This window comes from Zalophus californianus, chromosome 3, assembly GCF_009762305.2.
Source record: "Zalophus californianus isolate mZalCal1 chromosome 3, mZalCal1.pri.v2, whole genome shotgun sequence".
Lineage (NCBI taxonomy): Eukaryota > Metazoa > Chordata > Mammalia > Carnivora > Otariidae > Zalophus > Zalophus californianus.
The window spans coordinates 125,790,353-125,807,036 of NC_045597.1; the positions used below are offsets into that span (position 1 = coordinate 125,790,353).

The 16,684-nt window shown below is 35.3% G+C and overlaps 1 protein-coding gene and 1 pseudogene across 3 annotated transcripts in view; one reads left to right on the forward strand and one right to left on the reverse strand.

The window, feature by feature from the left end:
- The window catches only part of PSMD14 (proteasome 26S subunit, non-ATPase 14), a 99,385-nt gene that overhangs the window by 21,120 nt on the left and 61,581 nt on the right, over positions 1 to 16,684 (forward strand). The window lies entirely within an intron of this gene.
- Positions 12,590 to 12,770, reverse strand: LOC113921070 (annotated as a pseudogene).

Genomic DNA, 16,684 nt, shown 5'->3' on the forward strand with positions numbered 1-16,684 from the left:
CCTTCAGCCTCCCTGAGCTATCTCCCAGTGAGAAAAAAGGTATCAGTTCAAATGTTTTGTTGTTATTTTGGATTACCTGATGACTGCCTTTTTTATTCTTAGGTTTGGCTGTTATTCTATCTCCCCTCTCCTAGGCAAAAATGCCCAGTAGTTAGTAAATAACATTGATTAAGCAACAGGTTTCCATCTCACAGGTGAAGAGATTGAGGCATACAGTAATTAAGTAACTTACGACCTTTGAAGGAAAAAATATGATTTCGGAGTAGAACTGAAAGACTTGCTTTCAAGTGCTCCTCTGTAGAGCATTAAAGAGCAGTATGAGAAAGGGAGAAGAGAGATAGATGTGACTGTGTGACCTGTACCTTCCTTCCCAAAAGAATAGAATTTTCCCCTGGGTTTTTTGACCACAGGCTCTCTTTAATGCTCTGTAATACTTTTTCTTCTGATTTTTTTTTTCTTTCCCTGTTTCTTTAATTCCTCTGAAATAGCAACTCTGTAGTTTTTTAGTTGGTATCCCAAATAGTATTATGAATAGACAGATGCTTAATGAAGTTAAGGTAGTGGTCAGGGGTATTTCTAGGAAATCTTGGAGAGGTGTTTTCTATCCCTTAATCTCTATCAGTTATGCCTCAGAACTTTGAGCCTTTTATGCTTCTAATTAGCATAAATCAAGGAGTTTGTGAATGAAACAAGGTATTTTTAAATAGGTAGTTACTTTTAAATAGGTATGACATGTTAACAGAGTTCAGAAGTTAGAACTCTGTATATATGTTGAATAAGTGTCCTTGCCATTTCTGTCTCCTTCCCTAGAAACTAACACTGTTACCAGTTTGTGTCCTTCCAAAGATATTCTCTACTGGTGCTGTCCAGTAGAACTTCTGTGAACAAAGAAATGTGTTTACTCAGCTGTCCAGTATGGTAGCCACTAGCCACATGTGGCTGTTGAGCCCTTGAAATATGGGTGGTATGACTGAAGAACTAAATTTTTAATTTAATTTAAATAATTTAAGTTTAAATAGCTGCATGTAGCCAATGGCTACCATATTGGACAGTGGAATGTACATACTTAATAGAATATCCTGGATACTGTCCCATCCCATATTCAGTACATAAAAAGCTACCTTCTTTAAGTGACTGTTTGCTATTCCCTTTTATGGATGAATCATGACTTACTTAACCAGTCTTCTATTGATACACACTTAGGTCATTTCCTGTATTAATGTTTTCAAAAAGATATTTACTGTAACATTGGCAGCTTTAAATTTAGGCTTCACCACTTACCTTGATCACTGTGGGCACATTGGTTAACTTCTTTGAGCCTCAGCTTCCTCATTTATACTATAGGCACAATAGTACTCACTTTGCAGGATTATGTGATTATTAGAAGTCATGTTAGGTAACAGACCTTCAAAATGGTGCTAGGAGCTCATATTAGGAGTGGTAGATAATGATAGCCTTAGTGTTAACTTATTATTTTAACAATGAGACCGTAACAAGCCCAGAGGTCTATTTAATGTTGAAATATGGCAGAACATTCAAAAGGCTTTGCTTAACTCAATTTAGGTTTGTAAGTACAGATAGTTTCCACCTTTTATTCACTTGACTTCTCTGAATTGTACATAGCCATCTGTAGATTACTTTTCATATGCTAATTTAGAACTTTTGTATATCAGCTGGCAAAATTGTACATTTCAAGCTCTTCCATAGTGCCTTCCTTGTCAGACAATAGTTAAATTTAAGCAGGGTCACTGACTTTTTTTTTTCTTTTTTTGGTAGTCAACATACAACACTATATTAATTTCAGATGTACAACATAGTGATTTAACATTTCTTTGCATTAAGACATGATCTAGTTACCATCTGTCACCAAAGTTGTTGTAATGTTATTAACTATATTCACTGTGCTGTACATTGCATCCCCACAACTTACCTCTTTTATAACTGGAAGTTTAATCTCCTTCAACTATTTTGCCCATTCTCCCTCCACCCCTCTTCCCTGGCAACCACGAGATTGTTCTCAAAGAGTCTGTTTCTGTTTTGTTTTATTCGTTTTGTTTTTAGATTCCACATATAAGTGAGATGTGGTATTTGTCTTTCTCTGACTTATTTCACTTAGCATAATACCATCTAGGTCCATCCATGTTGTTGCAAATGGCAAGATACGATTCTTTTTTGTGGTTGAGTAATATTCTATTGTATTTATGTCACATCTTTATCCATTCACCTGTCAGTGGATGCTTAGGTTGATTTCCATATCTTGGCTATTGTAAATAATGCTACAGTGAACATAAGGATGCATATATCTTTTTTTTTTTTAAGATTTTATTTATTTGACAGAGAGAGACACAGCGAGAGAGGTTACACAAGCAAGAGGAGTGGGAGAGGGAGAGGGAGAAGTAGGGAGCCTGATGTGGGGCTTGATCCCAGGACCCTGGGATCATGACCCAACCTGAAGGCAGATGCATAACGACTGAGCCACCCAGGCGCCCTGCATATATCTTTTTTAATTAGTGTTTTTGTTTTCTTTGGATACATAACCAGAAATAGAATTGCAGGATCATATGGTAATTGTATTTTTAATTTTTTGAGGAACTCCGTACTGGTTTTCATACTGGCTGTACCAGTTTACATTTCCCACCAACAATGCATAGGGTTCCTTTTCCTCCACATCCTTGCCAACATTAGTTATTTCTTGTCTTTTTCATAATAGCCATTCTGACAGGTGTGAAATGGTTTTGATTTACAATTCCCTGATGATTAGTGATATTGAGCATCTTTTCATGTGTCTCTTGGTCATCTATATGTTTTCTTTGGAAAAATGTCTATTCATGACCTCTACCCATTTTTTAAAACATATTTATTTGAGAGAGAGAGAGAGAGAGTGGGCGAGCAGCGAGGAGGGGAAGAGGGAGGGAGAAGGAGAATAGACTCCACGCTGAGCAGGGAGCCCCATATGGAGCTCGATCCCAGAACCTCAGGATCATGACCTAAGCCAAAGGCAGACACTTAACCGACTGAGCCACCCAGGTGCCCCTGCTCATTTTTTAATTAGATTGTTTTTTGATATTGAGTTGTGTGCATTCTTTATATATTTCTGATATTAACCCCTTATCGTTTATATCATTTGTAAATATATTCTCCCAATGAGTAGGTTGCCTTTTTGTTTTAGAAGGTTTCCTTCACTGTGCAAAAGCTTTTTATTTTGATGTAGTTCCATTTTTTATTTTTGCTTTTGTTGCTCTTCCCTGAGGAGACATCCAAAAAACATACTGCTCATATTGATGTCCAAAACCTTACTGCCTGTGTTTTCTTCTAGGAGTTTTATGGTTTGTGATCTTTAATCTATTTTGAGTTTATTTTTGCTTATAGTATAAGAAAGTGGTCTTGTTCATTCTTTTGCATGTAGTTGTCCAGTTTCCCCAATACCATTTACTGAAGAGACTGTCCTTCCTCCAATTGTATATTCTTTATTCTTTGTTGTAGATTAATTGATTGTATAACTGTGAGTTTATTTCTGGGCTCTTTGTTTTGTTCCATTGATCTCTGTGTCTGTTTTTGTGCCAGTACCATACTCTTTTGACTACTATAGCTTTGTAGTATTGTTTGCATTTAGGTTGCATGATACCTCCATCTTTTTTGTTCTTTCTCAAGATTGCTTTGGCTCTTCAGGGTTTTTGTGGTTCCCTACAAATTTCAGGATTATTTGTTCTAGTCCTATGAAAAATACCATTGGCATTTTGATAGGGATTGCATTGAATCTGTAGATTGCTTTGGATAATATGGACATTTTAACAGTAGTAATTCTTCCAGTCCATAAGCATGGAATATCTTTCCATTTGCATGTGTCATCTTCAGTTTCTTTCATCGGTGTCTTACAGTTTTCAGAGAACTGGTCTTTCACTTCCTTGGTTAACTTTATTTCTAGATATTTTATTCTTTTGGTGCAATTATAAATGGGATTCTTAATTTCTCTTTCTGACAGATCATTAATGGTGTATAGAAATGGAACAGATTAATTTCGTATCTTGCAGCTTTATTGAGTTTATTTAGTCTAATAGTTTTTTTGATGGAGTCTTTAAGTTTTTATGTATATAGTATCATGTCATCTGCAAATAGTGACAGCTTTACTTCTTTTCCAATTTGGATGCCTTTTATTTTTCTTGTCTGATTGCTGTGGCTAGGACTTATAATACTATATTGAATTAAAGCAGGTCACTGTTGTTAATATAACATTGTTTGTATTTGAATATTTTATGGTAATTTGGAATGTTGATGAGAAACAGGGATATAAGAAGGCTGTGATACTATTTAGAAGTGGCCATAGGTCCTAAAATTATATGGATTATGGAAGCATATTATGAGTTTGTGTATAATTTTTTTCTTCAGTATTTTCAATGGCATTGCTTATTTGAAATAAAACCCTTAGAATTATATTGAAGAAGTAAACTTTGAAACTTTATTTCTTGATCACAGGTGATTTTTATATTTTTAGTACACTGGAAACAATAAGCTCATTTTAAGTTTATCTTGACTTCATTTTTTATAAACATGAAGATCTGTTATCAACACTGTGTATTGTCATATGAATGATTTACTTATTCAAAGTTTATTTAAAGAAAAATTAGTTTTTTAAAACCACTAACCAAAATTTTTACAAGTACACAGATTCAGAACCAGTTTCAGGCATGCTCTATGTCCCTATATTCTGTGAAGAAAATGTGCTTACTTTGTTATTGTAGTTGTTTCTTAATCTGCATACCTAACAGGCATGCTTATGAGTGAAACTCAGTTAAAGGAAAGACAAAGTATTATCCTTTTTATATCTAAATTTAGTATTTATTTCTAAAGCATGTATGTATTACTGATGTTAGAATTACTCTTTTTTGGCAGACATCAATAAGTATAAAGTGTATTGTTAAAAGTAGTAGGGAGAGTAGTAGCAGCTGTGTGCCAGGTACCATACTAAATGCAGTATCTAATGTTCTAGCATTTAATACTCACAGTAATCAGTACCATGGGTATGAGAAGCCCCAATTCACAGGAGTCTTAGCTTTAAGCAGCAAGGCAATGATATAACCTCATATTTATTCTTTCTGATTCCAGAATATCTATTCCTCTTACCAATATTTTAATTTGGGAGGGGATTTTATCAGATTATTGATAAGCATTGTCATTCTTTTATATACTGAATTTATAGGAATGACCCAGTGCAGATGGTCAATTTTTGTTCATGGTGATGGGCTCAGGGCTGCCTGTGCAGATGACTTTGAGCAGTAAGTCATAGTATTTTTCATGGTATAAACAGGTAACATTTGTGATAATTGAAAAGATGCACTGTAACAGAAAGCAGATTGGACCTGAATATGCCTCCTGACCTGTAGCTTGCACAATTATTTAAATTATCTATGTTTATTTGCCTATCTGTATGTTCAGTAGAAGTACAGTTATACCTCTCTAACTACTTCATTGTTTTAAGGATCAATAAAAAATGATGAGAGGATTTAAAAATATTTTGTTAGATCATAGAGCATTTACATATTTTAATCTGAAAGATTGAAACTTGGTCTCCAAATGCATAACATTTTGGTGAGTTTTTGAGCCTTGATGAAGCATCCCTAAACTAGATTTGTCACCTTTGACCAGAATATTTCTCTGACAACTTTTGGAATTAATTATCTTTGGAACTACAAATTATGAGATAAGAAGTTTGGAAACTGCAGTGTGTGTGTGTGTGTGTGTGTGTGTGTGTGTGTGTAAATACGGGTGCTATAATCCAGCCACATTGTAGGTGGAGTCAGGAGATTTTTTTTTGAAAGATAGGAAAGCTGCTCTTGAAACATTTTAATTGGGCACTTCTGAATGAATGCTGTTTTTGACTCTGATACATGAATTTGCTGAGCTACTACACCAAATCATATTATCTATCCTATTCATAAGCCTTTTTCTATTTTATGCTTACAAAAGAATTTTATTTTGTAGTCACTGTACTTGAGAATTATCACAAGAGGCAGTACATGATCACAGAAGGCTTTAAGTAACTTTACAATATTCTTTGAATTGTAAGAATTTAGAATAGGAATATTTATAAGCTTTTGCTTTTATTAGCTTTATTGAGATATAATTGGCATGCATTAAACTATACATACATAAAACACATAATTTGATAAGTTTTGACATGTATACACTTGCCGAGCTAGCACTACAATCGTGATGGTGAACATCCATCACTCCCCACATTTATTTAGGCCCCTTGGTAGTCCCTCATTTTTTATTCTTCCCCATTCTCCAAGCAACCACTGATCTGTTATATATTAGTTTTCATTTTCTAGAATGTTAAATGAATGGGATCATACAATAGTTGTCTTTTTTCTCTGGCTTTTATATCATAAGTATTTTGAGATTCTTCTAAGTGTGTTTCAATAGCTCATTCCCTTTTATTGCTCAGTAGTATTTCATTGGATCAATATACCACACTTTGTTTATCTATTTGCCTGTTTACAGCTATTTTGGTGTTTTCTAGTTTGGGGCTGTTATAAGTAAAGCAGTGATTAACATTATGTACATGTTTCATTTCCTTTGGGGAAACACCTAAGAGTGGAATGGCTGGATCATACAGTAGGTATATGTTTAACTTACTAAAAAAAAACTGTCAACCTGTTTTCCAAAGTGGTTGTACCAATTTACACTCCTACCAGCAATGTATGAGAGTTCAAATTCCTCAATATCCTTGCCAACCCTTGGTATGGTTAATCTTTTTAATTTTAGCCATTTTAATAGGTCGTAGTATCTGATTGTGGTTCTAGTTCACACACTTCCTTAGTGACTAATGATGTTGAACATCATTTCATGTGTTTATTTGCCATCCATGTATCTTTTTTAGTGAGGTCTTTATTCAAGTCTGTTGTCCAGTTTTTACTGGGCTGTTTTATTTATGAGTTTTATGAGTTCTTTATATCATCTAGATACAATCCTTTATCAAGTATATAATTTGCAGATATTTTTTTTACTCTGTTAGTGTTTTTTGAAAAGCAGAGTTTTAATTTTGAAGCCTAATTTACAAAATTTTTGTTATAAATTATACATTGGTGTGGTATGTAAGAAGTCTGTGCCAACCCAAGATCATGAAGATATTCTCTTATGTTTTCTTCTAGAAGTTTTATAGTTTTAAGTTTTACATTTATGTCTGTGATCCATTTTGAATTTTTTTTTAATATTTTATTTATTTGAGAGAGAGAGTGAGACAGAGAGAGGCCAAGCAGGCAGAGGGAGGGGCAGAGGGAGAGGGACAAGCAGACTCCCCTGTGAGCAGGGAGCCTGATGCAGGGCTTGATCCCAGGACCCTGGGATCATGACCTGAGCTGAAGGTGGACTTAACTAATTGAGCCACCCAGGCGCCCCATGAATTTTTTATATATGATGTAAGGTGTGAATCATGTTCAGATTTTAAAACATTTTTTGCATGTGGATATCTAACTCTTGCAGCAACATGTATTGAAAAGATTATTTTTTCTCTACCTTTGCATTTCCATCTTTATTGAAAATCATTTGTCCCTGTATGTATGACTCTATTTCCAGAATCTATTCTGTTTCATTATCTATTTGTCTATCTTTTAAAGCCAGTACATTGTCTTGAATAGTGTAGCTCCATAATGTGTTGAAATAAGGTTGTTTAGTCCTCCAGTTGTTCTTTTTAACAGCATTGTTTTGGCCAGTCTAGGTCTTTTGCATCTTTATGCAGATTTTAAAATCAAGTATGTTAATTTATATAAATAAAAACCTGTTGGTATTTTATTTTATTTTTTTTTAAAGATTTTATTTATTTGACAGAGAGACATAGCGAGAGAGGGAACACAAGCAGGGGGAGTGGGAGAGGGAGAAGCAGGCTTCCCACGGAGCAAGGGAGCCTGATGCAGGGCTCAATCCCAGGACCCTGGGATCATGACCTGAGCCGAAGGCAGACGCCTAACAACTGAGCCACCCAGGCGCCCCAAACCTGTTGGTATTTTAATTGATGGTGTGTAAGAACTATACATCAATTTGGGACCACTGATATCTTAACAGTATTGAGTCTTCCAACCCATGAATACAGTATATATCTCTTATTAAGGTTTTAACTTTTTCTCAACAATTTTTTGTAGTTGTTAGTGTACAGAATTTTCATATTCTGTCATATTTATGTCTGTTTCATATTTTTGATGCTATTATAGCAGTATATTTTTTTAAGATTTTTATTTATTTATTTGACAGAGATAGACACAGTGAGAGCAGGAACACAAGCAGGGAGAGTGGGAGAGGGAGAAGCAGGCTTCCTGCGGAGCAGGGAGCCCAATGCGGGGCTTGATCCCAGAACCCTGGGATCGTGACCTGAGCCAAGGGCAGACGCTTAACGACTGAGCCACCCAGGCGCCCCTATAGCAGTATTTTATTTCAGTGATTATGTTGTCTGTGAAAGAGACAGTTTTACCTCTTTTTTTCCAATCTGGCTGCCTTCATTTCCTTTTTTGCTGAATTGACTGGAACCTTCAGTAAAATGTTGAATAGATGTTAAAGTGGACTTTTCTGTCTTGTTCCTGATCTTAGGGGAAAAGCATTCATTCTAGCATATTAACTATGTGTTTTTTAATAGATGGTCTTTATCAGATTACAGAAGTTTTTTTTACTGTTTTTTACTTTATTTAGTTTTCATCTGGAGTGGATGTTAGGCTTTGTCATTCTTTTTTTGCTTTTGTTGAGATGATCACATTGAATATAATGAGCTTCTTTAACACTTGTAATACTCTTTGCTCTGAAATTGTTTGATATTGATATAGACACTCAGCTTTCTTTTTGACTAGTGTTAATGTGATATATATTTTCCACTGAACCTATTTGGGTCTTTATTTAACCTACTTGTAGTACCTTTCTTGTAGGTAGCATATAGGTAGGTAGGTCTGTTTGTCTTTATTCAGTCTGATAATCTTGGCTTTTTAATTGAGATATTTAGGTCATTCACATTTAATGCAGTTATTGATATGATTGCATTTAAATCTGTCATATTACTGTTTACCTGTTTTTCTCACTTGTTCTTTTGTGTTTTTCTTTTCTGCCTCCTTTTAGATTGAGTTTTTAAATAATTATATTATCTTTGTTGGATTTCTAGCTAGCTATAACTTTCTTGTTAGTTTATAATTTGTTTCAGGATTTATAGTATATATCTTTTTTAAAAAGATTTATTTATTTATGTATTTGAGAGAGAGAGAGAGAGTGTGTGTGTGTGTATGCACAAGTAGGCAGAGGGGCAGAGGAAGAGACTGTTTTCAAGCAGACTCCCCACCGAGCACAGAGCTTGATGCGGGGCTTGATTTGTCACCTCAACGCATGAGATCATGACCTGAGCTGAAACCAAGAGTTGGACACTCACCCAACTGAACCACCCAGGCATCCCTATAGTATATATCTTTAACTTACCAATTTGCCTTCAGGTGATGTGTACTACTTATATGAATGTTAAAATAGTATACTTTATATCTTCCCTTTTAACATTTGTATCATTGTTGTTACACATTTTAGTTTTAAGTATGTTATAAACTTCATGGCATATTTTTATTATTTTTGCCTAAGTAGTCTATTTTTTTGTTGTGGTAAAATATATGTAACATAAAATTTACCACTTTAACCATTCTTAAGTATACAGCTCAGTGGCATTAGGTATATTCTCACTGTTGTGTAACCATCCATCTCCAGAACTTCTTCATCTTCCCAGACAGAAACTCTGTACCTATTAAACAATAATTCCTCATTCCCCCTCTCCCCCAGCCCTTGACAATCACCGTTCTACTTTTTATCTGTATGAACTGACTACTTTAAGTACCTCATATGAGTGGAATCATATGATATTTGTCCTTTTGTGACTGGCTTATTTCGCTTAGCATAATATCTTCAATATCTTCTTACCCTTTTAGCATGTGTCAGAATTGCCTTCCTTAAGGTGAATAATATTCCATTGTATGATAAATTACATTTTGTTTATTCATCTTTTGATGGACATTTGTGATGTCCCACATTTAGTTATTATAAATAATGCTGCTGTGAACATTGGTGTACAAATATCAGCTCTAATCTCTGTGTTCACTTCTTTTGGGTATATGCTCAGAGGTAGAATGCTGGATCATATGTTAATTCTGTTTTTAAGATTTTGAGGAACTACCATGTTCTTTGACACAGCAGTCTATTGTCTTTTAAAGAAATTTAAATAATAAGAAAAAATAATATATTTACCTATGTAGTTATTATTTCTTGTGTTCTTTCCTTTGCGTAGATCTGTATTTCTGTAGATCTGTATTTCTGTCATTTTCCTTACACCTGAAGGATATAACATTTTTTAAATGCAGTTCTGCTGCCCATTTAAACAATTGGGTTTTTTTCTTTTTAATACTGAATTGTAGAAGTTCTTTATATATTATGTATATAAGCCTCCTTATATAATTTGCAAATATTTTCTTCAAATCCAAGGGCTGTTTTTTCCCTTTTTTTTTTTAAGATTTTATTTATTAATTTGACAGAGAGAGAGACATAGCAAGAGAGGGAACACAAGGCAGGGGGAGTGGGAGAGGGAGAAGCAGGCTTCCCACTGAGCAGGGAGCCTGATGGTGGGGCTCTATCCCAGGACCCTGGGATCATGACCTGAGCCAAAACCAAGAGTCTAATCAATGCTTAACTGACTGAACCACCCAGACGCCCTGTAACACAAAAGTTTTTAATTTTTATTTAAGTCCAGTGTATCAGTTTTCTCTTATAACTTGTGCCTTTGATATATTGTACTAAGAAATCAATGTCTAACCAAAGTTCATGAAAAATTACTCCTCAGTTTTCTTCTAAGAGTTTTATGATTTTAGCTCTTTTTTTAAAAGATTTTATTTATTTATTTGAGAGAGAGAGCGAGCATGAGTGAGGGGAAGAGGGGCAGAGGGAGAGGGAGAAGCAGACTATCCACTGAGCAGGGAGCCCAATGTGGGCCTTGATCCCAGGACCCCGAGATCATGACCTGAGCTGAAGGCAGATGCTTAACTGACTGAGCCACCCAGGTGCCCCTGTGATTTTAGCTCTTACTTTTTTTTTTTTTTTTTTTTGTGATCCACTTTGTGCATGGTGTGAGGTGGAGGATCATGTTTTTGCATGTAAATAATCCTAGCACCATTGAAAAGACTCTTCCCATTGAATTGTGTTGGTCTCTTTATCAGAGACCTGTTGACTTTAAATGTTAGGATTTATTTCTGAACTTTAATTCGTTTTATTGATCTCTGTATTTATCCTAGTTCTGTAATACTTTTAAGATTTTTCTCTTATCACTGGTCTTTAGTTATGATGTGCATTGATGTGGTTTTCTTTGTGTTTCTTGAGCTTGTGGTTTTTTGAGATTTCTGTATCTGTAGGTTTATTATTTTCATCAAGTTTCAACAAATTTTGATATTCTTTAAATATTTTTCTGTTTTCCTATCGCCCCCCCCTTCAAGGATCCCAAAGACATATATATTTTTCTAATTGTAGTTGTCCCATAGTTCATTTATGGCTCTGTTAATTTTTTTTCCTATCATTTTGGCCTCTGTGTTTCATTTTCTATTCCTGTATCTTCAGGTTAACCCATTTTTTCTTGTGCAAGATTTAATCTTCCATTAATCCCATCCAGTGTATTTTTCACCTTAAAATATTTTTTCACTTTTTGGCCAGCCATGGACATTGTAGATTTAAAGCTCTACCAAGCCTCTCTGAATTCATGCCTATGTCATCCTAGCGCCACTGACTTACTGCATTTTTCTCCTCAAGAACTTGGATTTGGGTCATTTTTTGTCTTCCATGTCTCCACATTTTAGCAATTATAATAACACTTTAGTGTCCTTGTCTGCTCATTTTAACATCTTTGTCAGTTTTGGATTGGTTTCAGTTGATTGATTGATCTCCTCATTGTGGGTTATGTTTTCTTCTTTGCATGCCTGGTAATTTTTCACTAGTGCCTGACTGAATTTTGCCTTGTATGCTGGCTGTTTTTTACTTTTATAAATATTCTTTATATTTGTTATGAGATACAGTAAGTTACTTGGAATCTGTTTGATTCTTTCTAGTTTTGCTTTTAAAAAATTATAAGGTGAGTCTGGAGTAGTGCTTAGACCCTTCTGTCTAATCAATGCCTTTGCATTGGAGGTTTTCAGTTTGGTTGGTGGGAACAGACACTATTTTCAGTGCTGTGTGAGAGGCAGGTATTCTTCTCTAATCCTTTCCCAGCCTTTGGTAGTTTCTTTACACACATGCACTTATCAGTACTCAGCTGAATACTCAAGGAGGACCCTCAAGATCTCCAGAGTTTTCTCTCTTAGCAGCTATTTTCTTAGCTATTATCAGTACTCCATCCTTATAGCTCTACCTACTTTGGTTTCCCAGGAATCTCAGCTCCATCATGTCAATTTAGGGAGTCCACTAGACTCTCTGCCTGGTTTCCTTCCTCCTGCACTGTAGCCTGGAAACTGTCTTAAGGCAATAAGCTTGGGTGGTATTACCTCTGTGTTTCACAGTCCTCAGCTATCACTGTCCATTGTTGCCTGATCAGCCATGTCCTACAAATTGTTGTTTTATATAGTTTTATCCATTTTTTATTTATTTTAGGTGGGAATGTAAATTTAGTCTCTGTTACTATATCTTGGACATGAACGGATCCCTCTTTTATTTACTTTTTCAATTAGCAATAATCACGCCCCGGATAAACCTCATTGGCTACGATACTGCCACTGCACAAAGGGGCAGAATTTGTGTTGGACTAGATATTCTCGATGAGTTTGTATTTTCTACTTGAATTTCATAGAGATCAATATTAAAATTATACTGAAGAAAACATGTTGAAACTGAATAGTTAATTGAAACCATGTTAACTGAAAGTGTTATTTCTTAGCATTCAGAGGTAGTAAATAAACAAGTTAGGTTGAGACGTATATTGCTTAATGGACACATAATTGAATGTGTAGGGTTGGATTTCTTAAACAAGATAGCACAAACACTAATGGGATAGATTGATTAATTTATGTTGAAATTTAAAATTCATTTTCCAAAAACACCACTGTAGAATAAATAGTTAGCATTTGTAGAGCACTTACATGAGCCAGACACTGTTTTAAATACTTTAAATCTATTAACTCAGGTACTCTTTACAACAGCTGTATGAAGTTGGGTTATGTTATAATCCTCATTTTTCAGATGCAGCTGAGACATGAAGGTAAGAAGCAAAATGGTGAGCCACAGATTGGGAAAGAGATATCTAACATAGTGGACAAAGCAGTAGTTATCTACATATATATTTAGCTTCTACAAATCAGAAAGAAAGATGTCCATATTTAAATGGGCAAAAGATACAAACATTGGAAGAAACATGAACGGTCTGTGAAAGTGTATAACCATGCACCTTGGAAAAATAGTTTGGAAAAATCTAGTAATGATAAAGATTGGCCTACTCTACAACCTAGCAGATCTTTTCCTAATTATGTTCCCTAGTGAAAGTCTCCCACATGGATAGGGGAACATTCATAACAGCATTGTTAATAACAGGGGTTGGTATCCTTCCCTTAAAGGGCCAGATTGTAAATATTTTAGGCTTCAGAACCAAATGTTCTCTGTTGCAATTACTCAATTCAGCTCTACCACTGTAGTGTTAAAGCAACCATACATAAAAAAAAAAAAAAAAAAATGAATGGGCCTGGCTGCATTCCAATAAAACTTCATTTTCAAAAACAGTCAGCTGGCTCACCCACAGGCTGTAGTTTTGATCTCTATTTTATAATATCAAGAAATTGAAAACAACCTAATTGTCCATCAGTAGGAGAATGTGTACATAATTTTGCTTAATAGGGGAATTTTTATAAAGAAGGTGATCTTCACATGCCAACATGATTAATCCAGACTAATATAATGAATAAAGCAATGGAGGAATAGTACATTCTATATGAAATTTTTATATAGAATTTAAAACATGCAAATACTATAATACTTTATCTACATATACTTTTATAATGAAGGTATAAAGAAATGTATGATAATCACCAAAATTAGAGTAGTGGCTACAACTGGGGGTATGGAGAGGATGCATTCAGTCAGAGAGGATGACAAAGGAACTTCAGCCCAACTGTTTTAATGATGTTTTATTTCATAAGCTGGGTAATGAGAGTATATTGCATTAATATTAGATCTTTTGTACCTCTTAAATATTTTATGTTTTAAAAGAAACAAAGTTTAAAAGTAACAAACTAACAATGACTAGAAAAGAACATTAGTTCTTCATGCTGTAGATAGTTGTCACTTGGCCCTCTCTTCCTCTCAACTGCTGATAGAGGTGCCTCGTTGGCCTCTCTCACGCCCTGGAAAGCAACTTTCTACTCTTAGGCCCGAGACAGATCAGTTGTCTAAATGAATAACCCTTGGGCCCAGTCTGCTACCTACTTGGTTTACTGTCTCAGCTTCTTGTTCTCTTTCTAGTATGCTTCAAGCATATTAGTTTCCTTTTCTGTAGTCTCTCATTTATTCTGCCTTTTGGATATATTTATCCTTCTGAGAGAAGGGATCTAAAGTTCTTAATGGAGACCACACAAGCAAAGGATTGCCTTTGGCATTTTCATGTACGCTTGGCTCACAGAGGCATCAGAATGCCTGCTGCTGGCATGTTTGTGGGTGAGATAGTGATCAAAAATAAAAGCTAAAACGGCATTTATTTATAAAGAGATTGAAGAGTTATTTATTGAGCATCTTTTGTGTGGGTGTTGGGTAATCTTTATCTAGTGTGGAATTCTTTCAGTTATGCCCATAGCCTTCTCAACTTTTTGACTTCTCTATTAAGACATTCTATCAGGGAGCAGTAGTAATATGCAGATCATTCCCCCAGATGTTGTGGTGGAGTTACAAACAAGTGAATGCAAAGCCCTTACAGAGTATTTTACTAAATCGAGACTTAATGACATAATAAGGAGAAGAGTTTGTAGCAAAGAAAATCTAGGGGAGCTAAGGAGGCACTGCTCAGGGCCTGCATGGAGACTCTACTGTCAGCTAGACTTGGGACAGAGGTTGGAGAGACCAGCTGGAGACAGTGTACTCTGAACTGTTTTGTTGCCTAAAGTAAAAGACGTATTTGTTGGTTAATGAATGATTATTTTAGCATCTGGTAAGAGAAGACATTTCAAAGTAGATGCTAATTTCCAAAAGAACAGGAATATGTGTATATTATTAAGATGATAATTTCACTTGTATTTTTTTATTAAAGGGAACTCAATGACCTTTTGGTCAGGTTGCTTGAGTCTTGAAAGTATTACTTATTTAAAGATAAAGAAGTAGCATTAGTTTTGTTTTTAAGATTTATTATTTATTTATGAGGGAGGAGAAGGGTGTACTCGGGAGCCAGGGGAGGGGCAGAGAGAGAGGGAGAGAGAGAATCCTCAAGCAGCCTCCTGGCTGAGCACGAGCCCAAAGCTGGGCCCAATCTCCAGACCCTAAGATCCTGACCTGAGGCAAAATGAAGAGTCAGCTGCTTAACCGACTGAGCCACCCAGGTGCCCCCAGAAGTAGGAGTAGGTTTTTAAAAAGTTACTGGTATGTGTAGTAATATAAAGTTGCCTCCGGCTTAAGCTAGGCAGAACAAATAAAATGGGAAAGAGACTTAAAATATGGACTTAGATTAAGAAGTACTTAATAGGGGTGCCTGGGTGGCACAGTTGTTTGAGCAACGACTCTTGGTTTTGGCTCAGATCGAGTCCTGTGTCAGGCTCTGCGTTGAGCAGGGAGTCTGCTTGAGATTCTCTCTCTCCCACTCTCTCTGCCTCTCTGCCCCTGCTCCCACTCATGTGTGTGCTCTCAGGTGTGTGCGCACGCATGTGCATCTCTCTCTCTCTCTCTCAAATAAATAAATAAATATTTTTAAAAAAGGGTACTTAATAGTTACTTGGGAATAGGGTTGCTGTATTTAGCAAAATAAAACATAGGATGCCCAGTTAAATTTGAATTCCATATGAACAATAAGTATTTTAAAAATATAAGTATGTCCCAAATATTGCAAGGAATGTACATGTTAGAAATATTCATTTATTTGAAATTCAGATTTAACTGAGAATTATGTATTTTTTTTTATTCATCAATTATGCTTGGGGATAAAGAACTTCAGGCTTTATATTGAGAAGGAAGAATACTAGTCCTGCTAAGAATAGCTGTTACTGTGTTTAATTTTGAGTGAGTAACTGATTGCTTTCATGGTTTTTGATAGTCTTAAATTGTTCCTCTTTAGGCAGGCCTAAACCACTATTTGCAGATGTACTAGATATAATGTTATTAAAGTTGCATGAAATTAAATTTGAACTTTGTAATGTCAGGTCCTGCTTAATCAAAGTATTAGGAAAGAAAGGAGATCTCAGATAATTTCTAATAAGAGGAGAAACAAAATTACGTAAAATGAGATATAGATGGATTTCATGTCTCTGTAACAGTTTATAGTTATCAGAGAGCTATGGTGGTAAGCAGTAAGATTCTGGTGGTAAGAAATGGATTTTGGAGATTTTGGATATGGCTTGAAGGTATTTCCTATCTTGATTAATGGTATTAGTATTTACCTAGCTTCTCCAGGAAAAACATGCAGTCACAGTGTACTCCTCCATTTCCTCTATATTGTTAGTCCTCAAGAATTGTA